This window comes from Parasteatoda tepidariorum, chromosome 5 (assembly GCF_982258835.1).
Source record: "Parasteatoda tepidariorum strain Cologne lab strain chromosome 5, Ptep-v5.0, whole genome shotgun sequence".
In the NCBI taxonomy this organism is placed as follows: domain Eukaryota; kingdom Metazoa; phylum Arthropoda; class Arachnida; order Araneae; family Theridiidae; genus Parasteatoda; species Parasteatoda tepidariorum.
The window spans coordinates 23,858,429-23,878,668 of record NC_141759.1 but is presented as its reverse complement, the minus strand read 5'-3'; the positions used below and the strand labels follow the sequence as shown (position 1 = coordinate 23,878,668).

Sequence of the window (20,240 nt, the reverse complement as noted above, 5' to 3'; positions counted from 1 at the left end):
CTTCGAAAAACAGTATTAAGGTTTTTCTTTTCTTGAAGCTACAAAGGAAAAATAAAAACACAAGGGACGGGTTACATTGAATTAGCATGGTATAATTCATACCATGCAGTGCCAGATTTATCATAAAGCCCGAGATGTCTAAGGCCTAGGGATGTTACAAATAATTATTTGTGTTTTTCCTTAAAAATTGTCAATTAGAGTTATGAGTTAACAAAAATTAAAATAAATATAAGCTCGAATTTATTAATACATCGTAATTTATTTGTGCTATAATTAATTTAAAAGCATTTCATAACTAAACAACATCCAAATTTAGTTTAAAGTAACGCTTAGGGCCCCTCATTGACTAACTTAAATGACCAACAGCTTCTCGGCAATTTAGATTGAATTGTTTTAAGTCACAAGGGGTATTCTAATAATATAATACAATATAGAATGCCGATTTATATATAATATATTATACCGACATAAATTTTCAAGAGAAGAGAAGAGGGAAAAGTGCCCAGAAGAGCTTAGATAGCTCTACTTTGTCCTTGGATGCCCCTGCTTTTAAAACCCTACATCTCAGGTACAGGCCAAGGCTAACCTAAGTCCTCCCTAGGTCTTCTATAACAGCAATGTCAGCTCTACCAACACTTACTCTAGGTGGTTATGGCTCTACCTACGTAACCCAAAGCTTCGTCTGCTTAAATTTCGACACAATAACTTAAATCACCGAACAATATTTTAATGTTTTCTAACATATGATATAATTTTTACGTGGTTGAAGTTAGGTGTACTTTATTTTGGTAAGAAATTGCTAACTTTAATTTCTCAGAGCTATTAATCTCTATACAGGTTATTAACATTTTCCCTTTTACTTTATAATAAATCGCACTACTAATTTACACTTCATTAATTGTACTGTTACTTCAGATTAAATCGTACTCCCTAAATGGGAGGTGTTAATTTTTTTTAAAACTTAAATACATCAGAAATGTAACAAGACAAGAAAGATATTACATTAGCGTGTAGAGAGGGTGAGAAGGGGGAAACGGCCCCCAGGCATCTAGCCAAAACGGCACCTAAGCAACCATAAAGGACCCTAAAACGTTGAATTTCTTTACTTTTTATTATGAAATGAAGTTCGTTAGTTGATAAATATCTGGCCCTAGAAAAATATGTTACGAAAAATTAACGGTTTTCAACTTAAGAAGTTTTTTTTCCGTTTATTTATTTATTCTGCCTCTTTCGGTAGTAACACTCCGTTTTTAAGGGGGCATCTAATCGTACAGCTCTCCTGATTAGCCCTTCATATTGGTAGGATTATATTTGTTTCTAAAATAAGAAAAAAGGTAGTAGAAATAATCATTCATCAAAAACAGCGAAGCGGCTAAGACGAATTTTATACATTACTTTTAACATTCCCTGGAAAACATTCTGAACTTTCTCTTTCAGAATCAATGAAAAACGTGACTTAGCTACTGATTTCATAAAAGCTACTCAATTTGAATGACTTCTTTTTTAAAAAAAAAATAATAATAAAACTTATGCACTATTTGCAAGCGAACCTTTTAATACTAAGCAGTAAAAATTCAAGGTCAAATTTTAGAGAAATAATCCTACTCATAAAAATTATAAGTATACATTCAGTTGAACATTAAATATGTATCATTCGGAATTTAAAAAAGTTCCCCCTTACTTTCTTGCAAGAAAGGTTACGTCACAGAATTCAAAAGAATCCTATTGGTGAAGATCGTGTCACATGATCTGTGCGTGAGGCCCCGCGGGTGCGGATGCTTCATCTTCCCACGGCAGCCTGACCGCGGAAAAACATTTTTAATAGCAGTTATATTCCCATCTTTATATCGTGTACAGATTTTTTTTTTCAACCCCTCTTCCATGCCCCAAAATGTAGAAGACCTTCACAAAAACAACAAAGGAACTGTAATGAATGGAAACAAAAAGCTCACGAAAATGAAACCATGTTCAACAGTTATGGCTATTTTATTTCTTTTGTTTTTAAACGTTATCGCAGCAAACGATTTTGCGGTCGAAACTGCAAACGATGGCAATCTCAAATGTGATCTTGTCTGTCACTTTCCGTGTTTGGCAGCGAAGCTCAAATGATTCAATAAAAATAAGCACCATATTCTACAAAACGTAATTCAGTCTGCGGAAAGAGTTAAACGTTGTTTCTATAAACAAATAAATATTTTAGGAAAAAAACAATATTTATAAATCCGTGCCAATGTAAGAAGTGTTTTTTGCGAATTACATAATAAAGCACAATAAAAGTTACGTAATTAATACGAAAAATGTAATGAAATAAAATTATAAAATGTGTTACAAAAAGAAAGAACTTTGACTTTGATTAAACGTTTAGCTTACTTTTACAGAGTTAACGATTTTGGGAAATAATAAAATTAAAAAATTTTTAACGACGAAGTGAGATAAGTAGTTCTTACGAATAGAAATATCTAACATGAATGTTGGAAAAATTGGCACAACAAATGTCCTTTTTATTTAGGCTCATTTTACTTCGTTTTAAAACAAGACAATGTTAAGTCGATTATCTTTAAAAATAGGACAATAAGCCTCTTAGTTTTAAATCTCTTAACGATCAGGAATAACGAAATCTCTTAATGACTATCATTATTACATATTTTTAACTGTATCTTTATTTATTAATTATAGCTAGCATTTTTATAGATTTATTTATGAAAGAACAGGCACAGGCAGCGACGTAGCCGAAAGGATATAATGGCTATACTTGTAGTAACAAAATGTCGGAATTTATCGAACAGTTATTGATTATTTTCATACAGGTTTGTTATTGGACAGATTAATGAAGTCTTAAATATTTGATTTAAGGGAGAGCAAAATGGCATTATAAATTCTTCCTCAACGTGCACAATTTGCACGAAATCAGTCGAATCGTTTCCGAGCAGTGGCGTACGCAAGGGAGGGGTTTAGGGGTTTAAACACCCCCCTTGAGCTGAGACAAAATGGCAAAAATAAAAATTTTAGTAGAAATTAAACGAGCTATTATTTTTTAAGGCTATATATTTTTATGTGCCTTATGCCTACTTTTTTTTCTCATGGTATTTCTCAGAATACCGAAAAAACATTTACCATAATAGGGTTGTACTTTTGAAACCAAAATCACGTGATATATATATATTTGCTGTTCTTGGATCTTTAGGATGTCAAAAGGCAAGAATTTAACAATTTTTAATTACTTTGAGAAAAAATCACGACCTGAACTTAGTGAGGTGACAGCATCTAATACCAATATAAGTTTTTCTGTTGCACAGAAATGTGATACTTCCGTTGAAGAAAACGTTTCTAGCATAACAAAATCTGATGAATGTGAAAGTGGCCCTCAAAGTGTTACTTCCCACCCATATGACATTGGACTTTTTTCAGAAGATATTACATTATGTTCTTAAACTTAAAAAATCAAATCAAAATTTAACTAAACAATGTTGTTTAAATAAAAAGTCAAAATTGTCTAGCTGTCTAAATTAGGGAAATAATAGTGCTTTATTACAGACTCGAATTTCTTTTAGTAGTTTCAGAAAATTATGAACACCCCCCTTGAAAAAATTCTGCGTACGCCACTGTTTTCGAGTAATAAGATTTTTAAAAAGGCATTTAATTAAAATGTGAATTTTATCTCAAGAACATTTAAACCAATTTCGTTCGATTTTTTTTTTTTTTTTTTTAGTTATTTAAAATTGTTTACTTTAAAATGGAGTAAAAATATGTATGTCTCACAAATCAACATTTTTTTCAATTATTACTATTAAATAAAATGATAAAAAATATATCATGAAATGTTTCTTACATGTAATTATTTTTTAAATAAGCAAAATTCATTATGATGGTGTTTAAAATTATTTGCTTAAAAAGTTTTTGAGTTCTAGAGAACCATGCAAAAAGTTAAATTTACATTTAAGGGTCCTTACTCTCAACTACTTTCCTGTCGAAACTATTGAACCTATTTTTCAGGAACCTATATTTCTCCCTATTTCGAAGGTCAAAAATTCTAATCCTTCGATAAAAAGTTATCTTTAATCAAAGTAAGTACATTTTTGGTGCCTGATTTCTTAACTTAAAATATCGTCTGCACTAATAGAATAAATTCCTCAAACGATTAAGATTGAATCTTAATATGTGAAAATCCGATGAATAAATTAAAAGTTACAAAGGGTGTTCACTTTTTATTTTATTTTATTTTGTGCACTACGTTTAATTCCAGTTGCTTAACGTCCTTCTACAAATTTAAAGAATATACAGAAGCCAACCCGTTGAAAAAAGTATTGTGTGAAAACGATAACTGCTTTTCTTAAATAATAATTCATATATCAAACAGCGAAATTATTTAATTCTTAGTTTGATTCGATTTTTTTTTCTTCAACAAAAACAAGTTCTTTAATAAATAAGAAGTGAAGATTATAAAAAAAAAAATCTATAAGAAACAGAATCATTTTCGCTTCAAGAAAATAAAACGTCGTGACCCGAAAGTTGCCAAAACGCAAAAGATAAATCATGAAGTACACTCTTAACTAGAAATATTCAAGCCGAGTATCACGATCTCGAAACTGATATTTTTTTATTTTATTATTATTTACCAACGCCTTCTAGCGCTAACCTATCTCGGGAGGGAGGGAGGGAGGGGAAGGGGGCAGTTACCTCCCTCCAAGAAGCTGGTATGAATTTGGTCTAGAAATATTTTTCTCATTTTTTTTCTCTCTATCCAAACTTATATTATTCTCTTTGTGTTGAGACGAGAAGGAAAAAAATAAGAAAAAAACTGGGGGAACGAGTGGAGGGGAGGGGGAGGAATAGAACTCGGTTGTGCAAAGAGACAGCTTCAAATTGTGCTTTGAACAAATGCTCAGTTGGCATTCTTTTTTTAGCAGTTATTCCATATTTTTGTTCAAAATATTCCACAGAAATTTTTCTCGTCTTTATTCTATTTACTGTACCGTAAATTTTTTGAATGCATTCCAGACGATTAGATTTCGGAAATCCCAAACACAGGAATTCTTTTCTGCTTGGAGTATTGTGTTTATTTTTAAAGAGCAGTTTTTAAGATGTTGGCTATCTCTAAAAGTTCCATTTACGGACGAGATATTTTTGCAACAAACATGGAGAAAGACAAAAAATAAATGGCGAATAACTGTAATCGTAAAAATATTTTGATACAAAGAAGCTAAAAAATAAGATAAAGAGAGAGAGAAACTAAAGAACAATTATTGAAAAACTTGCATAGTTATAATACTGGACATTTACTACTTTCAAAGTCTTGTTGTGAGAAAACCATACTTAATTTATACAGTTATAGTTATAATACTGGACATTTACTACTTTCAAAGTCTTGTTGTGAGAAAACCATACTTAATTTATACAGTTTTTTAGTATCAATCGAGAGACCATTTTCATCAGATAGATACAGCAGATTTAAATTTAAATGCTCAATCACTTAAGAGCTTACCACTATGAACGAATCGTCTTTTCAATAAAGTGAGCGGAAAAAATTTCAAATTATTGTAGCAATTAAATTAATTTATTATAAGCATTTCGTTCGCTAGATGAAACTAAACATAAAAAATAAAATAAGAAATAAATATAAATAACATAAAAAATAAATATAAATGCTTAAATATGAAATTTTTTTTTACCTTTTCATTATTTTAAAAAAATAGAGGCAGCTAACTCGAGATGTAACACTTAATAAAAATTTAAATGTACAAAATATTCTTTTCATTTCGGCTTTTTATTATTACAGTAGAAAGGAAGAAAAAAAAAACGAAACCATAAATAGTTAAACTGTGTTAATGAAGCTGAGTTAAATGTCAAATTTATTGCTACAAGCGTTGAAATAGGCTAATAACTGAGATAAAATTCGGTTTCACTGTTTCGTTGAAAAAACGAGATAAAAACAAAGGCAGAAAGGGAGGGTTTTTCCAAAGCACGGCTCATCTTCACTGTGTAATAACTTTTTAGGAGAACCGATTTTTTGCGTGATTGATTTCTCAAAATATAGTAATCATCAAAATGTAACAGGTGCAGGTTAATCAATAATCCACTTTTTTGTAAAAAAAAAATGGTCAAAAACCGTTCTATCTTGGTTTTCAACCGTTCAATGACAGGAGGGGAAAAAAACACTGGAAAAATGTAGGAAAGATAATAATCAGGTATAATGAGGAAAAGAAAACTTTAAGAAAGGTTTAGGCAAATGAAAACTTACTGTGAAAAGCTTAACACAAAAAGTAACTCCAATAATAAAAAATAATAATAAAGTTGTAAAAGTGATTTTACCATTCTAGTAAATAAGAAAAGAAGCAACAAATTAAATAAAGTTAAAACGAAACTATAAGTCTAAGTTATTATCTATGTGTACCAAAGTTTGACTAGTCCTCAAAATAACTTCTGTGCGCTTTCATCATTTACGTATGCGAATCATTTACATATTGACATTCGCAAACTTAAAAGATACAAAACTTATTTTTTTAAAAATCGAACTATTCTCATAATCATTGTTTAACTGTTTGACGTCATTTACATTTAATCCCATTTTTAGAAACTTTCCTTTAAGTTTAAAAAATCACAAACATGACATTCGTAATTGAGAAAATTTCCTTTCTGTTAACGAGGATACTTATGCGTTTAGTAGAAAAAATTAATAAAAAATAATAATTCAAAAAGTGCCATTAGGAACAACAATGACAAATCAAATTGATGTGCCCGTTTGAATTTGAAACAAGTATATATTTTAATCATATATTATTTTATATCAAATGACTAATGAAATAACACATGCAGAGAAATACAAATTTAAAGACGGTTACAAAAATACGAATCGTTGTGGTACGCCATGTACAAATCCAGTTTATGACGTCAAAATTCAACCCTAGTAAAAAAACGACATTTTTTTCTTATCTTACTTAAACTCGAAGTATAATAATAAAATAAATATATAAATATTTTTTTTATATCCCTTTTATAAAATTGTATGTATCACAATCTCACTGCATATAATTTCGGCTGACATATTTCAGTACGGACAAAAACACTGTTGTATAAGTAATCACTTCAGCCGTATAACGAATACAGGAGATTTATGCAATTATGCATACTTTAGCCATGCATAAACTAAAGCGTCAACTTCAAACCTCCAATATAAAAATCCTAAAAAGGTTGCGAGCAGGGGGAAAGGTGTGAATAAATAAAACATGAGGCTATCACCCCCTTAACTATCCTAAACCGGTTTCTGAGAAAGCAAAAGATCGTCTGCAAAAATGACGAGGGGGGGAGAGGGCTGTTCCATTGGGCAGGGAGGGATGCAACTAATCACCCGACTCCTCACAGAGAGTAACTTTCATCTATGGGAATCGTTGAGTAAAGGATTCTCAGATGAGGCAAAAGATTCTTTATTCTTGTTCGTTCCATTTTTTTTATTATTTAACCCTACTACACGTCTTTTTAGTTGTTCGCTTTTTTTTAAAAAAAATTTGTTTCGTTTATCATGATTTTATTTTTTAAAAAGAAGAAAATTCAAAGTTCGAAAGAGGTGGGAATTCCATGAGAAGGTGCGTTCTACAGGTGCGGTTGCGGTAAAGAGAGAATGCTTTTTTTTTTCGGCCCTTTTTTTTATAAATACATAAGTAGGTTTCCATCGCAGAGTCGGAATACTTGAAGGGGATAAACTTTTCATTTCACCGCGGGTGAGAAGTACTGCTTCTAAGTATATATTGTTATATTTATCTATACTCAAAACCCCTAGAACAGGTTTCTCAAAATCATATGAAATATATGTACTAAATACACACCTAAAACCAAACTTTGACTTGTAACAGGTTTTTAAATTCATATAAAATATGTTCTCGTAGTGTTTTAAACGTTGTTCTAAATGCCATCAGAAAACTGGACAATAAAATAAAAATACAACCAACGTTATGAATATCCTCAACAGAGTTCTGGCTAAGAATAAAATGGGTAGGGGCACTTTGAATTTTGAAAGGGCACTAACTTAATACCATAAAAATGTATCAAATTCTATAATATATTATGTAATAACTGATTTTGATCCTCAACAGTTTTTAAATTACACCTTTATACTGTTTTATGTATACATTTCAAAAAGTAATTCTCACGCATTATCAAAACAGGAGAAAAATTTGCATTTTAAAAAAAATAAAAAAAGTAATTAAAGGCATGCTTAAAAACAATCCCGAGCATGATTTATTTTAAAATAAAAATTATGAAAAAATTAGCATTTAAAGATACATTTTTTAAAAAAAGTACATTTATTTAAATTCGGGTGTATTTATTTAAAATCACTTAAAAATTCATTAATATACCGCCTGAAAAAAAAAGAGAAACTTTAACCAGTTGAAAATAATCCAAACAAACTAAATATTTCTAACAGTAATCTGAATTCAAACACAAATAATTAACACAAAAATTTTACCAATCTGTAATTACTATTTAAGCAGTGAGTTACTTTTTTTAAAAAATGGAATATACCCCGGACAGTTAAATAATATTCAATTATGAATACAGTGTTTTTAAGGGATGGCGGCTTATTTTTACACAAAGGGCAAAGAGGGCGCATTTATAGGGATCAAAGAGCAGATAGGGCGGGTCGTCCTTCCAAAACCGCTTAGGGAAAACTTTGTCCTTAATAAGAAAAGATGTTAAAAATAACAAATTAAAACGTGGCGCCAGAAATTGCTTAAGCGCCTAATGTTCTATAGCTAAACTAGAAAATGTAGACCATTCTCTCTGTAGACCATTCGGGCATTAAGAAAAAATATCAAATATATTGCAATACTATTCTTAGAATGAAAGAAAAACTTAAGCATCTTTACAGTAGCGGCATTACATTACATATTTATTAAATAATCTACTAATTAATATGCTCATTAATTTATTTAATATTATATTGAAATGTACTGTTTTGATTAATGAGCATAGTAAAAAATAAATAAGAATACAATAAATTTGGTACATTATTTTGAATCTCAACTGCGCACACGAATTTTCAAAACTTCTTTCAAAAATATGTTTTCAACGTATTAATTTAGACTAAAAAGTAACATTTTCACTGAAAAATAAAAGTCTGTACATTTTACAACAAAAAAAAAATTCAGAATTCAGAGTTATTTGAATATTTGATACCCATGTCTACAGAACTGCCCATAACTAATATCCTTGATATGAAAATATGTTCAAAATAACACATTAAAGACGTGGTGCCAGAAATTGTTTAAACATCTAATGTTCAATAGTTTAGAAAATGTAGACCATTTTCTAGTTCCGTGATCTCGGGGTCGACCCTCCATTTAACTAAAGGTCATGTATAAGCAAGACACCCTCTCATTTTACCCTCCCATTGAGGTACAGGTACGTCGATACCCCCCACAGAAATAGGGGCCCACCCTAAATCCCCCCAAATGTTCCCTCTAGCATGAAAGTAGGGTGCTTTACCTGAGAAGAGGTTACAAATGATTCGGATTTTTCGGAAACTTTCTCCCATCGGCATGATTGAAACTCAAAGAAGGCGCCAAAAAAATAAGCAGGTTTCTAATGTAATAAAACTATGATGAATTGAGACAAATAGAGGCACTGCGAGCTTACAAAAGAAATATACAAATCAAGAGAATTGATGAAGTATAATCATTTTTACAGGTAATAATTATAACCGCGATAGTAGAATATTTAGGGAATGGATCTGCAGAACTATTTTCATTTGTTTGCGACCTCAATCAGAGATCATTATATAAATTCTGCTTAGTCTCTAACAAAATTTGAAAATGTTCTTAAAAAAATTATGCATCAAAACTTAATGTTTAAATTTAAGTTGAATTTTATGAAATGACAGTAAAAAAATGGAATAAATTTGTATACAATTAAGCCAATTAGTAGAAAAAAATTCGTTACTCTTTATTCTTTGCGGTGTTCTTTCAATTCAGCTGAATTTTTTTTTTTTTTTTTACAAATAAGTTAAAAGACATTTTTAAAAGGAATCTGAACAATCTCCCACATTTCTTATTAGGAATTTTGAAAATTTAAAAAAAAAAAAAAAAAAAAAAAAAAAAAAAAAAAAAAAAACTTAAGAATGAAAGATAAAAATTAATCTACCGTGAGGGAGGACTTCTGTAACCGGGATTATAACTAAGAAATTGCTAAAACTTTAATGTACTAGGATAGGAAAATTTAAACTTTACAAGTAAAATTTATCAGCCATAACATTTTGGAAACTTTCTATCACCAGCATAATTAAAACTCAAAAATGGCGCAAAAAATAATAATAAGCAGTTTCATGTTGTAATAAATCTATGATAAATGGAGACATCAAGTGCATTAATATACAAATTAGAGGCAAAGTGTTATGGTTTCAATTCTAAGAAAGAAGAATATTCTTTTGTGCCTCTTACCTCCTGTGCAGACACTAAGAACGGTCCTTGTTTATAGAACAGAAATTATAGTACGTTCATTTCTGTACTTTTATTTCTACTTTATTTGCGTTGGTTTTTGCTTTAGTCAAGATAGAACAAGATATACCTTATCCTTTTTGGATATTATACAATATACAGCATCAAAGAACAAGTAAAGGGACATAAGTGAAATGTAAAACTTCAAAGACAAAGCAGCTCAAATAAGCCTTTGATCCTTAAAAACAGCCGACTTATACAACAACTATACAATATTACTAAGGGACTCATCAAAATAATTACCATCCAGAACAAGTATTGGGAGACATGGGTGAAATGTATATGGCTAATTCCATGTAACTGTAACCCTTACTACCATTTTATAAATATTTTTTTTCAAGGTTTTGATCTTATTTTAGCACAAGTACAATAATCAAACTTTAAGAATTTCATATTATCAAACATTTTACAATTGATGTGATGGTAACACTATGCTCCAAAACTTTGTTTTATCAAGTAGCTTAGAACAGTGATTAGGCCTAGTTTTGGAACAAATTTTTAAAAGTAAGTGTACACTTTTCTTATATTCTATTTATGTTATATTTTAAAGTAACAAACATATTTTCTCAAAATAACTTTATTAAAGCTTAGAATATTTTGAAACTATGATTTCATTTAAGTTTAAATTAACAAATTTTGTGGTAGTGTCAGTCACAGAAAAATGGTATTTTTCTTTTTATCTTCAATTTAATAAAGATTTTCAGTTTAAATTACATCTAGTTTCTTACTTTAAAGAATAATATGTCTTATAATATGGATAGAATAAAAATCTATGCAGGAATTTATATATTTTTGAAGGATTTTAAAATGTAGTGTCAGTCACACACATATTATCTATTTAATTATAGTCTTAAAACAAATTTATTTATCAATTAAATATTTCATTTTAGATGGGTAAAACAGCTGCTGAAAGAAAAAAGGAACAAATAGAAAGATTAAAGGCTAGTGGAAAATATGAAAATTTTAAAGAAAGGGAGAAAAACAAACTAAGAGAACGGCACATCCAGAAGAAGAAACAAATGACTATCGAAGAAAAAGAAGTTTTAAAAGCAAAGGAAATGAAGAAATATAGAGCAAAAAAATCTCTTAAATTATTAAAAACTAATGATGCAGTGTGCTCTGAATCAAGTTCACCATCAAAAGCTTTTCAGAGTCCACAGTCTTTTGGCGTAAAACTGTTTCGAAAGTAAAGAAAAACTTACCCAACAGTCCAAACAAATGTAAGGCAGTCATTAAAAAGTTAGCACAGCAAATTGTGCCAAATATAGTGCAAGCAGCTTTGCCAAAGTCGAGAATTTCAAAAATTGATGTTAAACTTGAAGAACAAGTGAAAGCATTTTATGAAAAAGATAGCATAAGTTACCAAGCCCCTGGTACTAAGGACTTTGTTATTGTTAGAGATTTTGAAGGTAAGAAAACAAAAGTGCAAAAAAAATATTTATGTACGACTCTTGGAGAAGCTCATGAAATGTTTAAAAATGATAATCCAGGTATCAAAATTGGTCGCTCCAAATTTAGTGAATTACGCCCTACTCACATTTGTCTTAGGCATGAAACTCCAGCTAATTTATGCTTATGCATTTATCATGAAAATGTTCGACTTTTGCTTGAAGGAATAAGTTTTTTTCCAAATAGTACATATGATTTTATTAAAGTTATTATTTGCGCTAATCCAACAGAACAATGTTACTATCAAACATGTAATAGCTGTGAAAATTTAAAAAATCTTCAAATTGTAGTTGAAAATTCAGAAAAAAATCTTGATGAAGACATTAAGCTATTTCAATGGATGAAAGATGAAAATAATGCTCTTGCAAAGCAAAAAATCTGTTTATCGATCAATGAGGCATTCGAGAAATTAAAAGGAAAACTTCCTCAATTTCTGCAACATGCTTTTATAAAGCAACAGCAAGAAATTTTTTTTGAAAGCTTCAAAAGCAATATGCAACCAAATGTGTTGCTCCTACATTTTGATTTTAGTGAAAACTACAGTTTTTTCTCACAAGATGAGATTCAATCGGCTCATTGGGTCTCTAAATCTTGTACGATTTATACTGCCATGGCCTATTTTATTTATGAGAATAATTTAAAGTCCGTACCTATTGTGGTGATATCAGATTACCTACACCATGATAAATATGCTGTTGCCATTTTTAATAATGCAATTATTAAAAAAATTAAAGATGATTTTTCTGAACTGTCAATTTCAAAAATTATTTACAAATCCGATGGAACTGCACAACATTTTAAGCAGAAGTATTCCATTTGTTTAGCAATGCTGCAATCAAATGATATTGAATGGCATTTTACCGCAACAGGCCATGGTAAAGGGCCAATAGATGGTGTAGGTGGAACCCTTAAGCGCAGAGTTCGAGAAGCCACCCTATCAAGAAAAATTAATATAAGCAGCGCTGAAGAATTATCAAAATCAGCAGAACAAATATGTAAGAATATAACGATATTATATATTCCAGAGTCCAAAATTCAAGCAGGAAAAAATCACCTAGATCAACTATGTTGTCCAACAGGAAGTGAAATATTCGCAATTCCTAATACAAGAAAATTTCACTCTTTTATAAAAATTGATGATTACATCTTAAAGGCATCACGTAAGTTTAAATCCTAAACAATATATTAAATTTAACATGAAAACGGGTGAAAGTGAAGATATGAAAATGACAAAAAGAAAATAGGTGTAGAAATGCGCGAGAAAGATTCCCCAGTTGAAATACACAAGACAAAAATAGGCAATTGGATACTTGTTCCATTTTCTGGAAAATGTAAAGTGAAGCATTTTGCTGGTCAGGTACTAGATAAAGAAAAAAATTTAATTAAAGTGAAATTTTTGCAAAAAAAAAAGAAACTGTTTCATTTGGACACTTAAGGAAGATATATCATATATAAATCTTGAAACGAACACAAGGATATTGCCTGAACCAAATTTTGATCGCAGAGGCTGTTTAACTTTCGATAATTTTGATTTTTCAAGCTTTATAGTTGGTTGATTTGTTAATTTTTTTCATTAGCTTGTGAAAAAAATGATAATGTAGTGTCTGTCACAATCTACGTGTAGTGTCAGTCACAAAGAGTAAGTGAAATTAAAAATAAAGAAAAAAATCTTGAACAATTTTGCAATTTATTTTCATTGAATACAAATACTTTAATAAAATTATGTCTGAGAAATGATTTGCTTTCATAGTTTAATCAGAAGAAATTTGAGTTTAAAAATTTGTCCAAAAACTGGCTTCCATTCTTGTAGTGTCAGTCACACTTACTCAAATATTGTTATAATTAATAAAATTAGGTCCCTAACAATAATTTTTTGTGTTCTAAAATTTATTTGCATTTTTAGAAAAATATTGATAAAAAAATAAAATTTTTAGCTGTAAAAATATTTCTTTAATGTATCTTTTCATTTGTGAAAAATTGTCTGATGTAGTGTCTGTCACACGTGGAAATAGCCATATGTTAAAAGACAAAAAACCTCAAATAAGGCCTTGATGTTTAAAATCCGCCGTCTTAAACAACTATATAATATTACAAAGAGACTCATTAAAATAATCAGCATTCTGGGACAAAAATTCGAGGACAAAACTGTATTTCTCTATCAACAGGGGTGGGCCCACATTGCGGATTCCAAATAGTATAACAATAACCATCATCCTTTAGTTTACAGATAACTGGATTATCTAATGTTTAGTCTGCATGGATAAGGAAAATAACAATAAAAAAAAGACTGATTTTGCAGGGTCTAGCCTGAAAAGGGCCCCTCAACTGAAGCAGTTCGCAGAAAAGTATCTCAAAAAGCTCTTTTTCCTCGTATATAGAAAGAATGCGGGGGCCAAAAGACCTTCTGAAATGCGACACCCCTGGGAATCAAAGAATTCTAAGCACTCTGAGAGCCTATCTCTAATAAGGTGGTTAATAAGAAGCAAGGATACTGATGCCAGATTTACCAACTCATCCATTAAAACCTTCACTTTTTTTCTCCATCCATTAAAGATTGAAACCATTCTCGTTAATTGTGTAAGAAGCTGCTTATGAGAAAATACAACGATGAAATAAATTTATACATAAAATGTGAAATGATACCCAAAGATAAGCTTATTTAAATCAATGAAAACTAAAAATAAAAACGTATATTAAAATTATGATTAACATCTATCAAAAATATAACTAATCATTATAGTAGCAAGCAATAGTAACAAAAATAGAATCTCGAATATTCTCCATCTTTTACATATTTCCTAATTATTTAGATTATCTAGATTATTTAGAATATCTTAGTATTTAGATTAATTTTTTTTGTAGTTAATTTTTTAAATTGTTTAATACAAACTGAATTTTTTTTTACTGTTCAGTATGATTATTTATCATTATTTATCGACGAATCTGATAATTTTTTTTTTTTTTTTTTACCGCAATGTAAACCTAAAAATTACACTTTTTGGAGGCAATTTAAATTAGCATATAATTTCTCTGAAATATATTAGATTGTTACATATGAAATGCCGTGTAGAATAACATATTTTTTATGTAACATCCCCCATACATTCTGATTATAAAAGTAAAGAATTACAAACTGCACCTACACAACTTGGCTACAAAAAGTTAAAAGTGTTGAACTGGTCACATAATTATAATAATAATAAAATGCATAAATAAAACACATACTAAATCAGATCCAGATCACCATTACCGCAAATAAATTGATATTTTTAAACCATTATATAACTTTTTTCAAAACATATTCGACTTACACAAAAAATAAAAATTATTACAAAAGCTATAAAATTTTACAATTATTCACAGTATTTAATTAATAATAATAAAAAATTCATCATGAAAGATTCATCATTTATCAGAAAACATCATTTCAAGATTAAATGCAAATTTTCTTGCACTTTCTGAGAAAGAAAAATATTTAAACTTACTCTTAATTCCTAGTCGTAACATAATGATTGCATTCGTTTGGTGAAACATACCCAATGTTAGTTAACAAAGTTTTCCAAAACAAATCAAAGTCCAAATTATTTAATCAACTGGCGATTTCGTCTACTATCGGCTATTCATCGTTTATCCTTATTAAGTAGCCTCAGGCATTTAATCAGAACAACCGCATAGTTTTCCCAAAGCGGATAGCACTAACGACCATTTCAACAAACATCCGCAACTGATAGGTCCACCAACTTGTTAATTCCATATGACCTTTAAAGTTGCCAGATTAAAAAATGAATTTTTTAAAGTGTTAAAACACGATGTTCCGACCGGAAAAATCGTCTGCATTTCAAGAAGATCTAGCACGGAAAGTGAAATAAAACGAGCGAGTCCGAAGACTGCACGTGCTACAAAACCCCCAGCAAAGATCAAGACAGTTGGAGGGATTGAAGAAACGAAAAAGACACTATCTTCTTTTCCTTTTTTTCTTTTCTTAAATAAGCGTATATACATTTATAAAAAAAAAACATTCGAACCACCAAGAGCGGAAATTCTCCAAGGAGGTACACCAACGAACAACAATCAACCAAAATAACTAATGAAGGCCATGACATTTTTTTAAATTGTATTTCAACACGAAATTCAATATCATTAACACTGCTCTGTTAACAGATCTGTAATTAGGGCACTAGTGTAACAAAATCATTTGTAGTGTTATCTTTTAAACCCAAATTCATCCAACGTAAAGCCTACGCAACGAATACTGAATCCATACTGTTCTAAACGTTTCTATTTTTAATGTAATTGCTTTTGTAGTTTAGTTATTATCTCATAAAAAAGTAGCAACATAATTATATTCTTCGTAGCATTAAATTAATTTTTATCTTGAATTTTTATCAATAACAAGGTCTCAATATCTTTAAAATAAACACGATTTTGCTACTTATAAACATTAATTATTTCTGAATATATTAAAAAAAATATGCAGCAATTTCTGACTGAAATTGGGATTATCTTATGTGCTAACGTTAAGTCGAAAATATTGATATTCATTTGTAAAATTGTTTGCATATAAGCCAAAATACTCATACAATTTTAAAAGCATACTTTTATAACCGAAAGTTGGCCACAGCCGGAAAAAATTTAAAAAAGGATGACTAATGTTTACTGAGGCTGTTGGAAATTTAAAGGTTTCAATTCCAAATTAATTCTTTGAATTACGTTGGTCCAGTTTAACACCTAGATATATTTCCTTTAATCTGCAAATACATTTTGGTAGGAAAAAAATTACTAAAAATAATATTTTATCCAATTTTCTATAATGACCGTCTTGATCTAAAATGATGATGAGGCAAATATACTAATTAAAAAGTTTTAAAAAAAACTAGAAAGAAAAATAATTTGAAGTTAAAGCCTGAGAAGTACTTTTCATCACCGCTTGGTAGAACTAATGTTCATACATAAAAGGCATAAAAAAAAGTGATAAAAGTCATAAGTTTTAAAAAAAGGCATAAAAAAATAAAAACTTGCTAAGATTTTTAAAATGTGACAGTTAATGCATTCAGCAAAATGAGTGTTGCATCAAGCTTCGTCTCCCTAAACCAGAAAATATTTTCATTTTCGAAAAAAAATATACGACACTATACTCTTCTTTTTCAACTAGTCACAAGTTCTGAAATATTAGCAGGTGTCTATTCAGACATTTTGTGAAAGGTCCGTTTTCGTAAAATTGTGAAAAAATTACTCGCAATTTGTGAATATAAAATAAAAGTTAAGTCACATTCTTTCAACCAGGGTCCGCTTTCGTGAATTTGAGCAAATAGGGTCCGTTATTGCAAAAAACTTTTTTAAGGAGTTTTTAAATTGTCAAGTTATACAAGATTATGCTCAACACTGTAAAATTATTATTAAAAAAATTAAATTTTAAAAAATAATTAGCAATTGCAGCTACTAAATTAGCGATGCAACATATAAATATTTGGTATTTAGCCTATACTGCTGAACGCTGTATATTCATTTCGGACAAATAAAGGAAGAAGCGTCTGCCGAAGACAAAATTTAGTTCGTTTACATCTGTCTTTCCCCCCCCCCCTTCCTGGGAGGGGTTTATTCGATTAACAAAATAAAAAAATTTGTGAAGGGTCCGATTAAAAGATAAATTATTTTGTGAAGGGTCCGTTTTTAAGTTAAAATATTTTGAGAAGGGTCCATTTTTATGAAAAGATATTTTGTGAAGGGTCCGTTTTTATGAAAAGATATTTTGTGAAAGGTCCGTTAACGGACCCAAATTTCTTCTAAACAGACCCCTGATTAGTAAAATAAGTTAGCAATAATAACAAAAACAACTAAGATAGTTCTGCAGAAATGATGATGCATTAAAAAAGAGTAGAAGATAAAATACATTTCAAATATCGATTCCGCGAAGTGGAAAAAGTACATCATAAACAATCTTTTAACAAATATTCGTTTTTCAATAAACAGAAATACAAAGTATAAAAAATATATATATTTTGTTCGGTAAAACATTCTCAATTTCGTTTCTCCCCTCACAGCTTTCGTTCCGAAATCTTCAAATATAGAACCAACGAACCGTGGACAATTAGGAATGTCTGGTCAAATCAACGTATACCGGCTAGCATTCAAATACTTCTTCGCAAGGGAAAGTAGGCGGTGTAAAACATCAACATTCGCTGGAAAAGAGGGAGAGGAGATAGTAAAAAGAAAAGAAAAAAAAATATTAAAAATATAATTTTTAAACTTGTGTAGAACAGGGCAAAGAATATTATTTTTCTTTGTTTGGACAGATTTTTTCCCGTTAAGGTGTCATTATTTATTAGGGACGATCAGTATTAAAGTTTTAACTAAATGAATTATTTTCATTATTATCTACATATAAAGTGAAATTGTGAGAAATAGATTAAAAAGAAATTGGAAAATCTTTTCATATATAATAATGTATTATAAAAATGTTTAGGTAGAATATCCTTAATGAAAGTATTCTGAATTATTTCAAATTTAGATATTAAAAATTTAAAAAAATCCTTCAATTATTGAGTTGAAAAATAAAAAATTAAGGCTCTCAAAAATTTAAAACGTAAAGCTAACTGATTGATTTAATATTAATTATATTTTTTGTAAACAGGTGCTTTGAAAAGAATATTAACTTCAAAATAACTATTGGTTAAATAATTAAATTTAAAAATGACAGCTGAGGAGCTCTTGAAGCAAGTTAAACTAGTTTCATTAAAAATAATACAAAGTAAGAATTAAAAATAGCCTTTTTTAAATAGTTACAAAAGACGAGCTGATTGGATAATAAGTAGCAATAGTTTTAGTAAACAGGCAATAATCTTGTTTCAGAAGACAGACAAAATAGTTTTATTCAAAACTGCTGTTTCAAGATCACAATTTTTGTACAACAATGGGTCCAATATTCTTTATTTAAAAATAACAGTAAACAGGCAATAATCTTGTTTCAGAAGACAGACAAAATAGTTTTATTCAAAACTGCTGTTTCAAGATCACAATTTTTGTACAACAATGGATCCAATATTCTTTATTTAAGAATAACAGTAAACAGGCAATAATCTTGTTTCAGAAGACAGACAAAATAGTTTTATTCAAAACTGCTGTTTCAAGATCACAATTTTTGTACAACAATGGGTCCAATATTCTTTATTTAAGAATAATTCTCTTATTAATATTTTAAATATTTATTTCAAAAAGCAAAGCTGCAATAAGAAAATTAAAATATTAAAGAATAATAAAATACAATTCAGTATTTTTACAAACTTAGGGAACATTCCTACTGAATGTGATTTGATCGTTCTACTTTAAATGCACCTATCAACTTCTCAATTTCTAACATATATGAATTTTTATTTTGATGAAAAAGTGACAAAAAATATTTATTGGAATGGTGCGTTAACACGCCTTTGGCAGAAAATGGGTAAAACAGTAATTTACGTTTATACTAAGTTCACTGAGTTAATATTTTACAATTTCCCATACATACAAATGACTTAACTTCTAAAACGATATCAGTTTAATTTATACGATTCGTAATCAATAATGGCATTCACTCTGAAAGGGTTAGCTTTACGTATAAGTTGGGTTGGGCGTATCTTGAGCATGCAAAAACTAGGTAGACACACTGTCTAGCAAGTTGTGAATTTCAAGTTCACGAAAAAAAAGTTTAATAAATAAAATTAAAAAAACTGGTCCCAGTATCAGTTCTTCCTCATTTCAAACGAGCAACGGAAACTAAAATGTATCGAAATCAGTCGCGCCCAATTTTGCGTGGGATCTGAGAAAATTCGGTAATTTATGCAAGCCACGCGCCAAGTGTCAAATCGGAAAGAAACATTAAAAAAAAAAGTAATAAAGCGTCAGCAATAAAAATATATCAATAATTCTTTTGACAGATAGAACAGTTTATGACAATTAATATAGATGTAAAATTAATTGTTGAATGGACAAAAAAAATGATCATAAAATGTTGTCATGTGACATTTAAGTGGGGGGAAATGAATAATGAAATGCATGTTTTTAAATTAAATTCATTTTTCAGAAAAAATACTTACATAGATAAAAAATAAATACATACATTGAACAAAATACTTTCTTTTATTTATTTAACTAAATGTGATAAAAACGTATTTAGATTTTACAAAATTACTTAGTTGTTCCTTAATAATCCTTTAAAACATTTCATGAAAAAAATTTGATTAAACTAAATGCATAACTACATGTTAAGAAAAAGAAACAATAAAGAAACTTAAAATTAGATTAGTATTATTATTTTTTTTAAAATTT

General features: G+C 29.3%; 1 protein-coding gene across 3 annotated transcripts in view; it reads right to left on the bottom strand.

Annotated features, from left to right (window-relative positions):
- Positions 1–20,240, bottom strand: part of LOC107438758 (epidermal growth factor receptor) — an 88,672-nt gene that overhangs the window by 40,074 nt on the left and 28,358 nt on the right. The window contains exon 1 of one of the 3 annotated variants that reach the window (XM_087163532.1): positions 15,422–15,855. The exons of the other annotated variants lie outside the window; for them this stretch is intronic. The gene's annotated coding sequence lies outside the window, so the exon portion shown is untranslated. Of the gene's footprint in view, positions 1–15,421; positions 15,856–20,240 lie in introns of those variants that run through there. 3 annotated transcript variants of the gene reach the window in all.